Below are 14,347 nucleotides of genomic sequence, written 5' to 3' on the forward strand. Positions count from 1 at the left end.
GCACAGTTTAACCAGTTGGTTAAGTTCTTGCAGGAGCTGATTTTCTTCTCTTCATTTTCCTTTTGCCTCTCCGAAGACCACATGATGGTTATATTGTGTATACTCTATTTAGCTGGCTATAAACTCCATATAGCTCTATATACTTCATATAGCTGGCTGCAGCAATGTTAATACAGGCAAAAATAAAGGTGATAATTTCTATTATAGGATCTGAAAACAGCTGAAGAGACTCTTTTACCTTTTCCAATGTACATGTGAGTTCATACAAGAATTTCATGCTAATCCTGTGTCTCAGTTTTCTACACATCAAGGAAAAAAACCACTTGAGTTTTTTTAAAACACAAATATTCCAAATAACCCAGCTTTCATATTTACAAGTATAGCATATGGATGTCAAGTGTAGGAGTAATCATGGTGTTGTGCAGCAAAAGAAGACCCTGCTTGATTCCATAACCACCAAAGCCTGGTATATGATGCTGTTCTTAACTCCCCCTCTCACCCTCCTTTTGGAAATGTTTGGTTTTTATCACACCCTGGATTTTTGAAGAGCTAATGATAAATCATATGTGCTGTTTCTATAAATGGCAGGTGTTCATTTGTGTTAAATAGCTTTCCATTTTTGAAATGGTCTCTGCCAAACTTCAAAATAATTTGCCTTGCAGTGGCATGGAATTAAGTAAGACTTTCAGGTGGACAGAGAATTTTGATTTGCTCCATGTGACACCCATGTCTGTTTTGATGGAGGCCACACACACTGCCCTTGCTGTGTTACAATTGGTGTCTTCAGTGAGGTGGGTGAATCATTTGGCTGACATTACAGCAAGGCTTGAATATGGTGGGAATGTCAATTTGAGGACATTGTCCCTCCAAGGTTGAGACTTTCAGGAGTGATTTCCACCCACAGGAGTTGTGCAAGTATCCTGTCAGCTTTTTAGGTGGATGAGACAAAGGAGGAATATCTATAACTAAAGATGTTTCTGCACACCTCCACAACCTGCATTTTAACAATGGCTTTAGGTTTCACCTTGGCATTTTGCAGGTTCCCCATGGACACAGGCAGCCTGTTTGCCTCCAGGGCATGGAGCTGTCAGGGGCTGCTCTGCAGCACAGCTCCCAGCCTAAAGGAGAGTTTGGATGGGATTTCTCCTCCTGCCTGTGCTGGCCAGGCTGTCCTTGGTTTGCCATGGGCTGGAAGGAGGTGCCCACATCCTAAGCATCCTAATGCATTCCTTTGGGTTTGCCTTTCTCACAGGGTGAAGGTGTTTGAAAAGCACCAGGACTGTGTCAGACACCACGGCAAACAAGCAACAACTACTGCTACATGTGATGGATTTCTTTGTGTTCCTAGGGCACAGGATTGCTTCCTTGGCTTGGTGTTCGTGATTCCCTACCTTCCCACCTTTGCTCTCATATTAATGAGATGTAATTAGGACTGTTATATCAGTACAACTATTCTGGCCTTTCTTTGCAACAGGCATGTTTTCTAATAAGCTTTTTTTAAAAATTTTATTTAAACTTGGTTTGAAAACATGCAGTCCTGATACATTTAATCTGACAAGGAAGCTGCAGCTGTCAGGAACTGTAGTAAGGTGTGAATGAAAAGCTTATGCTGACAGAGGAATCTGGGCTCATAGCTCTGATTTCCTTGGGCAGGTTCAACCGTGGCCCGCTGACAACAGTTAGACATTACACAAGAGCACAGCTCCTTGCCAGGTTGCCTTTCATAACCCTGTGTGGTTGTTCTTTCCTTTCCTCTGCCCTCAAGATGAAGGAAACAACCATCCAGAAGAGAGATGGTGAAAGAAAATCCAGCCTGCCTGACCCAAGGAATCTTTCTCTGTGGAAAGGCAGGACTTTTAGGACTTGGATCACATTAAGTGAAGTTCCCAGGGAAGGACTCTCACATTATTCACTGCAAAGCATGTTGAAAACCTTATTAAGCCAAAATAACAGGTATAACAATGCCTTTCTTGCAACAGTTTCTTTAGATTACCTTATATTGGTCAGTTCATGCATTATAACAACTGGGATTGACCCAGTATGAAGCAGAAGATATTTACTCTGTTTAGGAAAAGAATATAAGAGAGCACTCGGTAAGTTATCAGCTTGAAAGTGATTTAGTTAACAATAAAGGAGCTCCCCCTTGACTCTGGAGTAGATGGAAGATGAAGAACTGTGTGTCTGAATGAAACCATAGGTTCCAGGCTTGCTCTCCAATTCTCCACTGCTGATGTTATTACAGAGGAATGGGAATCAGTCTGCCTCTCCTGATCTGAAAGCCCTTGGGGTTTATCCTGTGTCTGTGGATGAAATCCAAGCCAGACTCTCAGTGTCAGTGGTTGTGAGGGATATGGAGTGGAACTGGAGCTTTCTGCCTGCCAGGAGCACCTCAGAGCCCTGCATTTTGGAAATCACAGAAGCAGGAGGTGGATTTCCTTCATACCAGCCATAGGCAGTGGGAGCTGCCTGTGCAAGAGAGCTGCCATTCCCCAGTGCAGGGCACACTGCAGGCAGGCTGAGAGTGGGGATTGCTCAGCCTGCAGATGAGAAGGCTTCAAGGACACCTTAGAGCACCTTCCAGTACCTGAAGTGGCTACAAGAGAGCTGGAGAGGGATTTTCTACAAGGCAGGTAGTGACAGGACACGAGGGAATGACTCGGAGTGACAGACAGTGGGTTTAGATGGGGCTTCTCTGCTCAGCCTGGAGAGGAGGACACTGAGGGGAGACCTCACTGGAGTCTTCAGCATCCCCATGAGGGGCAGCAGAGGGGCAGGTGCTGATCTCTTCACTCTCATGGCCAGTGACAGGAGCTGGGAAATGGCTGGAGCTGAGCCAGCTGAGGTTTAGGTTGGATATCATGAAAAGGGTTTTCACTCAGAGGGTGGTTGGGCACTGGAACAGGCTCCTCAGGGAAGTGGTCACAGCACCAGCCTGGCAGAATTGAAGGAGTGTTTGGACAATGCTCTCAAGCACAGGGTGTGATTCTTGGGGTGCCCTGTGCAGTTCCAGGAGATGGACTCAATGATCCCTGTGTGCCCCTCCCAGCTCAGCATATTCTATAATTCTATGAGCCAGAACAGTAAAAAATTGGAAAGAGCTGTGAAAGGGGAGTGTGGGAGAATTTTCAGTCCTTCGTTGAATCCTGGCTTGCTGTGATGTGGTAAAAATCTTCCCTGCAGCTGCCCAGACTGCAATCTCCGTCAAAGAGAACAAATGCTGGTATTCTGACTGAATTGTTACATCTGTGTTACAGTAATGCTCATGTATATTTTTAAAATACCCAAATACTCTTTATACACATCACAGAAAATTATAAATATGTGTAACATTAACTTTACAACAGACTTCTAATACACCAGTGACAGAGTGTATAAAAATATACCCACACTCTTATCATTGCTCCTTTAAAATAACATTATTTTTTCAACAAAGCCCAATTAAACCAACAAGAATTCCACCAAGAATAGAAAGTTCTCTGTCCTCAGACAGCTAATATATCTTGCTTAGTCTTTTGAGAGTCCCAAAAGTAAAATTTAGTATTTTGTTTTCAGCAACACTCTTCCACAAGGAGGAAAAGAATAATTTCTTTTTGATTCATAGGAGAAGTGGCTGAGCAGGGGATCACCAGCTGTTTTTTTGATTACTATCTTTGTGGAATATATTATGGACTCTAATTAAGTCAACCATCTCACAAGTCTATGAAGTTTAGGGTTCAGTGGTGGAACCTCTTGCCTGTGGATAGAGTTGGATAGAGCATGTATCAAAGTCAGTTATGTCTGTAATAATTCTAACCAGAGCTCTTACAGCAAATGCCAGATAAGGTCTGAAATGTGTTCAAGGGAGGGATTTAAGATGAATCTATTATCTTCTTTGCTTAGTGTGGTTTAAAAGAAACACACAGCCATGCTCCTTCCTTCCTTCCTTCCTTCCTTCCTTCCTTCCTTCCTTCCTTCCTTCCTTCCTTCCTTCCTTCCTTCCTTCCTTCCTTCCTTCCTTCCTTCCTTCCTTCCTTCCTTCCTTCCTTCCTTCCTTCCTTCCTTCCTTCCTTCCTTCCTTCCTTCCTTCCTTCCTTCCTTCCTTCCTTCCTTCCTTCCTTCCTTCCTTCCTTCCTTCCTTCCTTCCTTCCTTCCTTCCTTCCTTCCTTCCTTCCTTCCTTCCTTCCTTCCTTCCTTTCCTTCCTTCCTTCCTTCCTTCCTTCCTTCCTTCCTTCCTTCCTTCCTTCCTTCCTTCCTTCCTTCCTTCCTTCCTTCCTTCCTTCCTTCCTTCCTTCCTTCCTTCCTTCCTTCCTTCCTTCCTTCCTTCCTTCCTTCCTTCCTTCCTTCCTTCCTTCCTTCCTTCCTTCCTTCCTTCCTTCCTTCCTTCCTTCCTTCCTTCCTTCCTTCCTTCCTTCCTTCCTTCCTTCCTTCCTTCCTTCCTTCCTTCCTTCCTTCCTTCCTTCCTTCCTTCCTTCCTTCCTTCCTTCCTTCCTTCCTTCCTTCCTTCCCACTGTCTTTTCCCTCTTTCTCTCCATTCCCAATAGTCCATCTTTCACATCAATACTGCAAGAACCACCCAATTAATCTCAGTGCATCACTGACAGCCTGTCTTAGGTGTCACAGCTATCTGGGATTTTGACACATGGTGAAATGAAGATTATATGATCTTTCTTTAGCCTTTTTTCTTGGCCTGGACAACCCTGTCATAACGTTCAGTTGCATTAAATCAGAACATTTGGGCTATCACCATAAATAAGATGCACTGTACATGTCAAAACAAGTTCTTATGCAATCCAGATCTCTGTGGCTTCATTTGCCTCTTACACCCTTCAGAAGTCATAGCAGGGAATGAAGCAACCTCTGTGATATGGAAATTTCTTCTCAAGTGCATAAATTATGTCTTAATGCTTCAATTGCTTGAAAAGTGGGATGGTCCCACAGGTCACCATTTCCATTCCAGTGATGAGATTTGCAAATATTAACAATGATTTCTGTTTTATGGGCAGGATTAACTTTACAGGTGTCATGGTTTAACGCCAGTCAGCAACGAAGCCTGACATAGACACTTGCTCACCCCCAACCCCACAGTGGAATGGGGGAGAGAATTATGAGAGCAAAAGTAACAAGTAAAAGTGACTCCTGGGTTGAGATAATGGGACAGAAAAGGAAGAAAATAATAATAATGATGGTAATGATAATGGCAAAAGAATTGGGTACACAAAATTGCTCACCACTCGTTGATCAACACCCAGCCAGTTCCTGACCACTGGCCTCCAGCCATTTTTCCCCACAGTTTATGTGCTGAGCATGACCCCATGTGATATGGATTATCTCTCTGGTCAGCTGGGGTCATCTGTCCTGGCTGTGTCCCCTCCCATCTTCTTGTGCTCCTCCACTTTTAGCTGAAGCCCTTGACTCAGGGTAAGCACCACTTAGCAACAGCGAAAGCATCAGTGTGTTATCAATGTTTTTCTCACACTAAATCCAAAACAACACACAGAACCAGCTACTGGGGTGAAAATTAACTCTTTCCTGGACAAAACGAGGAAAACAGGCATGAGGGCTCCAGTTTAGTTGGAAAGAAAAGCCTTAAATGAAAATTAGCTAAATCAAGTAATGATGGCAGCTTTACTTGGTTTTTAGGGATTCTGTAAACTCCCCCAGCTCTGAAAAAGCTAAATGATGCACTCAGCTCCACTGTCAGAATTTTGTGTCTGCATTTTCAGCCTGCTTCTTTTCCACAATGGGGAAAAGAGTGATATGGACTTGTAAAGGGAAGGATGCTGCACTGGGACCTGCCCTCTCATCCATGAATGCCACAAGTTTGCCATGTGCTCTCTGACCAGCTGCCTCTCCTAAAACTTATCAACATGTCCTTGACTGCAAGCTCCTCTGGTTTTTGAAAGTCAGCTCTCCTATGGATCCTATAGGTGTTTCCATGATTGATTTCCCATGGAATTGTGATGGTTCAGCATCTCTCACCACTGAGATGAGTGTAGTTCATCAGGAACATTTCTGAACCTCCAAAAATACGTGCAGATTTGCTGTGGTGTACTCATTTCTCCTTGTTTGAGCACTAAAAACGCATTGAGGCAGCCTCTTAAACTCATACAAATAACAGTCATTGAAATGGAAAGCAGCAAAATTATGAATATTGTATAATGCAATGTTAAATTACAAATAAATAAAACATCTGGGGCCAGATGTTGCTGTTGGATTCCTGTGTGGAAATGCCATTCCTTTCAGCAATATTGTGTGTGCACTTCTGAGATTGGAGTTTGGCCCTTGATGTAGAGAAGCAGTGTTTTAATGCAATATTAATGGAAGATGATTTCTCCACTAAAAACAAGGTAACTTGGTAGATGGAGAGATTAACATATTTTAGAAAAACAGTTGAGGATTTCTCTAGAACCACAGTGTGGGGGATTGTATTTTTGTTTTTTTTAAGGCTAAAAGGACAGAAAAGAAGACTGAAAGAAATTAGCGAAATCTCTACAGAGTACCTATGGTGAGAATCGGGAACAGAGAGTATAAGCAATTTACTTGAAGCAAATCTGAGTGTTCAAACATCACTCAAGAGTTTTAAAATATAGAAGAATGGTGAAAATATGTGTAGGAAGAAAAAGACATCTCCAACTTTCCAGTCTCAGGTGGGCTTGTCAAGTACTGAACTTCTATTTTTTCCTTTAAAAAGTCTGTTGAATCTTTCACCAATGCAGAATTTACTAGTACCCCAGGGGCAATTACAGGAGAAAAATGGCAATTTAATCAGGGAAAAAAAATCCTCTTCAGAGGTTTGATAGATGGTTTTGGGCAGGTTTGTAGAATTTGACCTGTAGGAAGATCTGTAAGATCCTTTTGCACCATTTGCTGATTTCTCTGTAGGTTCCAGTGGGATGCCTGTGGTTGCAGATGCTGCTTTGTCCCTGTTTCTCCTGCTGCTCTCCACACTCCTGCCTGGACCTGTTTGCCATGTGCTTTTCAGAGCTGGCAGGAAGCACTTGAGAGTGGTGGCTGTTTATTTTGAAATGTCCTGGAAGGAGTTAACTTTCCAAGGGACACATCCCAGTTTCCAGCCTGCATCCTTGCTCCAGGCCAGCTGGGTCTGCAGAGCGCTGGTGTTGAACTTGGTGGATGACCACTGAAAGAAATTAAAGATCAGCCAGCAATTCATGGCTTTCTGCACATCTTTTTGAACATTTTATTAAGTCGCTTTTAGTCTCCACAAACAGTTGTCCACTTGCTGCTGCCAATTCCCTGCTCTGCATCCCAGGGAAAAGAGGATTTTGCATCATCCAGCCCTCGAGCTGTGCCAGCAGCCTGGTGCCCAGTGGTCCAGCCAGGGGAACCTGGCAGCTCCAATCAGACTGGGAGCTCCCAAGCTTCTAAATAAAGGCTCAAGTGTGTGAAACTACATGTGAAAGCAACAACAACATGCATCTGACCCTGGACAGCATCAGCAGTCTGTGCCTTTGGAGAGGAATTGAAGGAAAGATGCATAAAAGTCATCTAGCTTTACTAGAAGTTATTTGTTAAAACAAAACCAAAGCAATCAGTGACCAAGGGAAGATTACAGAGTGTTTTATTTATTGGTGACAGAGGAAGAGAAAACTCACTTTTCGACAATGTTATTAAAGTTTTACAGTCCTTTCTTCCTGCTGCTGCTTACTCTTTTCTCTTCTTGACCACACCAGTCTGTGCAAATTCAGTCTTCTGCTCAATGTCCTCTCTCCATAATGTCCTCTGAAAAAGCTGAATCTTCTTGGCCTGTGGTCTTAAGTCCTCAGTGCACCTACCTACAGATAACAATTTCCTAGGTCAGGGCAAAAAGCCTTCCCTTCCATACAAACAGTCTTTCAACCTGGAAATCCTTTTCTGGCACAGCAGGTGCTATTTGCTACTTTGCATTTCCTTCAAGTGAAGGAGGAGATATGAAAAAAATCTGCTCAAAACCAGTGTTTTGGTCACTGCTGTGAGAAATGACATCATCAGTAACCCAGCCAGATGGGGCTGAGCTGTGTCTGTGAAAATGTTCCTAGGAGCAGTGAGCACCTTCAGACAGACACTTTCCATTAGACTAAACACAGGTACTGCTTTTAAAAGTGTGCAAGGAAATGGAGCAGGAGACCAAAGCCAACACTTAAACACAGCTGCTCTTTAGCCCTGCTGGCCCACCCCAGTTATTTTCCTTTTCAAGGCATGGACTCAATCAGGAAAAAGGAAAAAATGGTGGGGAAGTTCTATGTATGTCCCTTCTACACTCTGGATATTATAAGGTAAGCTTGAAGTTTCTCCTCCAGTTTTTCTTATCCAAATGTTATCTATACAAAATCCAAGTGCTAAAGCTGGAGGGGGAAAATTGGATATGCCACTTTTTGCATGTAAGAAAATTGTGCCAGAGCTTTTATAGGGCCTTTAAAAATGGTGTCTCTAAATAGCACCTGCACTGTATATTTTATATGCCAGTGTTTCAATTTATGAAGTTTCCTTTGGCTATGGCTGAATGCTATCCTGATTTTTATATCTGACAAGAACTTCTCTGCATGTCTCTGGAGTTTTTGGACTTCAGGGTGTTAATAATGAACATCCTATGCCTGTTTCAGTGCCCATGTCTGACAAGAACAGCCCTGGCTTTTAAAAGCCCTTTATCTGAGCTGAGTGGAAAATGATGTTCCCATGCCATGGGACTTCTCTGCATCTTCAGTATTTTCTCTCCCTATGTAGAAATAAAATGCATGCTAAGTTTGTGACAGATCAGTGTGCTGCAACATAATTTTGGTTTTTGGTGATATCTGTTTCTTCACACAGAATTAGCTGGCCAAAAGGAAATGAAGAACTCCCTCTCCAGTGGGTGACACTGGCCAGGCAGACACAACAGCAGTGACTGCTGGTCCGTGGGTGCATCTCTCTCTTTTTTAGTGTCTCTAACACTACAAAAACTCTTTTAGTGCAAGAGCAGTGCCTTTCTTGCAGTTCCAAGGCATTTCCCAAAAGGTCTCTCACAAGCCATGAGTTTCTGCCAAAAGAGTTTGTTTTCTTGAATCAGCATTTTCAGACCGGGAAGAAGAAATTTCAATGGCTTCTGCTGGCTACAAATGGACAGGGTGAGAATCCCTGGGAGAGGGACTTTACCCATCACATCCAGTTCAGGGCCTGAGAAATACACAGTAACCAATTAGCTTAATGGAAATCTCCTGATATCTCAGCGTGGAGAAGAGCTGATACTTTTAAAACAATGTCATGTTTAAAAATACATGTTTCAGTCATCTCCAGAAGCCTCATGCTAACAGGATAGAGCTGTTCCAGCAGCATAAAAAAGAGAAGGTTCCATTATCAGACACTTCAGCTATTTCCCCTGGCTGGTCTAGAAAGAGAATATCAAAATCACTGAAATGCCCTGGGCAGACATTTTATAGCAGTACAGGCTATTTCATTGCTGGAAGCAAGTCTATAATAGCCTTTTAAGCATCATTCAGCCTGAATTATCTGCTTAAGACATGTACATAAATCTTGGTATATTACACAACATTTTTTGCCCCCTTTTTGAATTTTAGTCCTCCAGCTCAAGTTCTAGAAAAGGAGCAAATTAGTTTTCCTTCAGTTACTCATCAAAGGCAGTGGGACGACTGAATTATGCCAGGAATTTTTGGCCCAGTTTATCATATTCAGAGAAGTGAAATTCTATCTAATGAAGTGGGAGAGGTGTTACAGAATGAGGAGGCAGTAACTGACTTATTATTACTCATTTCACCTAGCTTGATTTTATGTCATTTATCTGCTTGTGCTCTACACTGTTGTACTACCTGGATGATCCATTGAGACTCATCTTCTCACTTCCCTTCTGAGGGAGGCTCATCTCCAAATGATGGGCTATTAGGAAAAGGATTTTAACCACATTAATTCCTAATTCCAGCTCAAATTTCCAGCTGTTTCACACAGGAATAGTGCTTGAAAGGGGATCAAACCCCACCGTGCCTGCTTGGGCACCTCCCACTGTGAGTGCTGCAACTCCAGTGTTTGCATAGCAAAACCAGGATAAAATATGGAAAACATGCCCAAGGCAGGGAACAGAGCTGAGACCCACCTGTCTGGATGAATGCTCTAAGCACCAGCCTGCAGGATTCTCCTGCTTTAGGGCAAATTTAGGAGAGAATCTCCAAAGGGGCCCCTCCAGAAAGCAAACCCACATGGCCCCTGCCCCCAGCCGGTTCGGGAACTATTCCTCAGAGAGAAGTGGAAAGAACCTGTTTATTTAACAGGCACAGCACCCTCAGCACACAAAATGAACAATACTGGGTGACACCACTCTGAAAAAGATGACAAATGCAGAAAGTCTCTCTGGGGGTGCTCGCTCTGTTCTCAGTCCCTCAGCGCTGGGGCAGCTGCTGCCCAGAGTAGGCCCCGCTGGGCCACAAGGTGCAAACTCTCGGGGTTTGCCAGGGCCCAGCCCGGAGCAGGTTCAAGTAGGTCCAAAAAAAAAAAAAAGGAAAGGAGAAATAGTCCAGGAAGAAATTTGGACTGTTTAGCTAAACTAGCTAATGAGCAGAAGCAAGAGCAAGCAGAAGCAAAGCAGAAAAAAGAGTGAGAGCAAAGCAAAAAGCAAAAGCAAATAAGGCAAAAGCAGCACCATGTACTGCCCCATCTGTGTGTCCCGCCAGCCGTGGGGGGGCGGCTGATAAGAAACCAAAACAAAACTTTTACTCTTCGGAGTCAGACTTGAAGGCACAGAACATAATATCCAGCATAAAAAGAACACATGAATGGGGATACAAGCATCATAACGTCACCCTAGGACAAGGATTACCTTGAGTGCCTGCCCTCTCTTGCTATGTGTAATCTCTCATTCTCCTCTTGTGAGGGCAGTGACTCAGGAAAAGGCATAGTCTCACCTGAAATTTCAACAACAGCTGAAGTCTTAGAAGTTGAGTGAAAACTGGCAGCTGTTGGAGGAGAGACCTCTGAATTAAAGCCCCACATAAAGACAGGAGGTGCCAGTTCCTAGCATGCACCTGGGGGGCAGCAGTCACCTGGCCAGACAGTTCACGGCAGCTCGGAATTGCTGAGGATGGAGATTATGAGGAAGAAGCTGTCACCCTGTGGGCTAGAGGGCAGAAGACACAAACCCAAGGAAAACTGAGTCTTATTAGTTCTGCTACACCAAAACCTATTTAATGTTTTCTTTCTGGCTGCTGCCTGTAGGTTTTAGTTTCATTATAGCTGCTGCTGGTGTCAGTTTTTCCAGGAGTTCTCTATGTCCCTGTGCTGCTGCTAAGCTGAAGCAGGAGCCATCTATACTCACATACATGCAGGCAGAGCTGCCCAGATTTGTTGTAGGACAGTTTGGTGGATCTATTCCTAGTGAATTGTGGAGTATAAGAAGTAATATACTGGGAAATTTTGGCATTGAGGCTGTGAGGCAGTGCTGCTTACAGCCCCATTCCCACTGAAGCTGGTGCCTGTCTGTAGGAATGTGGTCCCCTAATCTATTGCAGGAAAAAAAGATCTTCTTTTTGGAGCAGAGAAGAGATGTAAGTCCTTTGGCTGCCTGCTGAGCTGTGACCTGACCATGCACTAATTGGATCACAACAGCCTGAATGGGTTCAAGTCTTACACGAGGGCCCTTGGGGCATGGATGTGTCCATAATGGCTCTGGGGCCAAGAGCTGCCCATGGTTAGTGCGCCAGATTACTGAACTAATCTTCCTCCCTGGAGTCAGCACACCTGGAGGTGTTCAGGTGACATCTCTGGAGCCTGAAGGTCACTGCTGATGTCCTGCAGCACCGATGTTGAAATGACACTCTCTTCTAATGATCCAACACCACCATCAACACTGGAAGCACATGCTCTTCATCCACCCATCCTTTCCTTTCATATGTGAAGAGCAGCAGATCCAGCAGAGCTGGTAGGGGTGAGAAGACAAGTTTCTTTCCATAAATGATCAGACTGCCAACAGAAATCCCAGGCAATCTGTAGCAGGGTTTGCACGATGCTGACAAATGCCCACTGGGAGCATGGCTGCCACCACCACCTCATTCTGCAGAGGCCATTGACAGCTGACAGATAATAACAGCTTGGGATAATTAGTGTCCTGAAGGGCTTGAACTGAGGGCTCAGCAATGAAAAACAGCATTAGAGAGCAGCTATTGCCTCCTCACCCCTCGAGACCGGTTGTGTACGTTGAGCTCAACAATAACATTAATAAAAAGCAATCCTAAGGAAAGCAATATAGCAGGCTAAATTGCCTCTGCTGCGTCTTGGGCTTACATTTCATTACAAATACTTTCTTACTCAGGGCATGGTCTTTTTAAGTCATCAAGACAATTCCTGAAGTCCTTTCTCAGTTTTCACTCATACCCCGGATTCTTTCTCATTAAGTTCAGTGGATGGCTCTTTGTCTGACTGGAAAGTGAAAGGGGGTCTTGGGATTTGAACTGCTGGGAATTTTGCTTGAGTAAGCAGCAAGAAACTTGGCCATGATAATAACCTTTTTCTTTTTTTTTCTTTTTCCCAATTTTTTCATGTTGCTTTTCTGACAGCTCTGAAAGAGTGGGAGGAAAGCCGTTAGGACTCGCCACCTTTTTGGCTTGTTTTTGAGGACTTGTGAAATGTTTTTCTTTTGAATTTCTAAGCAGAAAGTCATTTCAACTGAAAAGACATCATATCTCATTTAGAAAATGTCAATTAACACTGGTAGGGGCATTTTTCAACTAAACCAACAAGAAGATATCAGGGTAACTACCAAAACATTTAGGTCAACAAAAATCTAGCCTTTGTTTTTGATTATAAAGGCCACAGAAGTTTTAACTGAAATTTTTGCCCTGCTCTAAATTGAAAGTTTGGCTGAATCATTCCCATGGAGACTGTGTTCAAACAAGGACATGTTTACATATCTGCCTCTGATCATACAAGATAGTGATGGATTAGGGGATGTGCTGGCTTTCCAGCCCCTGTGAGTGGCGTGTCCTCCCCACAATCCTGTCCCTCATCAGAAACATGGAATACTTAGATAAGAACAGCTTCACTCCTTTCCTGACCTCAGGAAAAAAAAAGCTTTTATTTTTTTCCTCAAGGAGAAAGTGAGACCAAGGGCAAAACTGTATTTCAACACTTCTGGACACTGCAGAGAAGCTGCCCCGGTTTTATCAATAGAAGGTGAAGCATTGCATGGAAAAACTTCATAATCTGGAAAAGTTTACTTTAGTCTATTTTGAATTTGGTTTGGAAATCACCAGGAGGTTACTAGAAGTCAGCAAAACTGTGGACAGATTTATCTCAGATGAAATAAAGAGTGGCCAGCTCTGGAAATGGGTTATGCAGGTGTAGGGAAGGCAGTCAGCAGTCACAGGTGTCTGGGACAGGAGATGCTCATGGGAGGGCCACATTGCCTGGGGGAATGCAGAAAGGTGACAAAAAGCTGTTGCAGGACAATAACAGCATAAAACTAACACAGCCATGTCTGCAATTATCATCTGACTATGGTTAACATTTCCTCTCCTTTACCTGTGGTTTTAACCTCAAACCTCTTCTATCCTATTCTGTGCAGTTGTGCTGCTGCTTCACAACCCCTCTGCCCGGCCAAAGGGGCTCAGAAGAAGCTGTGGCAGAAATGACCAGGCATCCTGAGAAGATGCCCACACCAATCTTCACAAAGTAAGTCCCTTTACATACACCACAATGTAATAATGTGTAATAATGGACATCAGACCTCGCTCAGCCTCATTTAATGACCCATAACTGAGTGAATAATTCATTCAGTGCCTAGAGATCTCTCGTGGAGGCTTGTTTTACCACAGGGCCCTGGGGAATGAAAACAGCAATAAAGTTCCAGCTTTTAACCCATCCATTTACAAAGCCTCCTGATATTATTGCATCCATGATCAATTTAAATGAACTTGTTGGAGGTTTACTAGTGGCCTTCCTGTATTTCATGCCTCAGTGCATATTTTTTCAGAGCATTTACAGCTTTTACTTATTGTTAGTTTGAAGGGAATAGAGAATTCTCACCACAAAGTCACACTTTTATTTAAAGCTTTAATTGTCTCTAAGAAGAGCCTGTCTGAAACCCAGCCTTCTTGGAGTCACTGATGTCATTTATTATCCAGTAAACTCTTTCAGGCTTTGGGACAGGTTAATACTCCTCAGTATCAGTATAATTTTTCTTAGGCTTGTGTTACTGTGTTTATATGAGGATCTTCATTTTGCTTTGGCAGCAGAATTTCTTTTCTGCATTTGCAAATTACAAAAAAAAAAAAAAAAAAAAAAAAAGAAAAAAAAAGCCTTCCTAAGCTGGATCGCTTTGCAGCTGTGAAAACCTATAATAACTTCAGTCGGATTACAACTACATCAAAGGTATTATATATCCCTGAGTAAC

General features: G+C 43.2%; 1 long non-coding RNA gene across 1 annotated transcript in view; it reads left to right on the plus strand.

Annotated features, from left to right (window-relative positions):
• LOC134419744 (uncharacterized) overlaps positions 1-14,347 on the plus strand; it is a 110,493-nt gene that overhangs the window by 95,527 nt on the left and 619 nt on the right. Inside the window, exon 2 of the long non-coding RNA XR_010028132.1 lies at positions 13,520-13,626. This is a non-coding gene — a long non-coding RNA (uncharacterized LOC134419744). The remainder of the gene's footprint in view (positions 1-13,519; positions 13,627-14,347) is intronic.

Source organism: Melospiza melodia, chromosome 6 (genome assembly GCF_035770615.1).
Source record: "Melospiza melodia melodia isolate bMelMel2 chromosome 6, bMelMel2.pri, whole genome shotgun sequence".
In the NCBI taxonomy this organism is placed as follows: Eukaryota; Metazoa; Chordata; class Aves; order Passeriformes; family Passerellidae; genus Melospiza; species Melospiza melodia.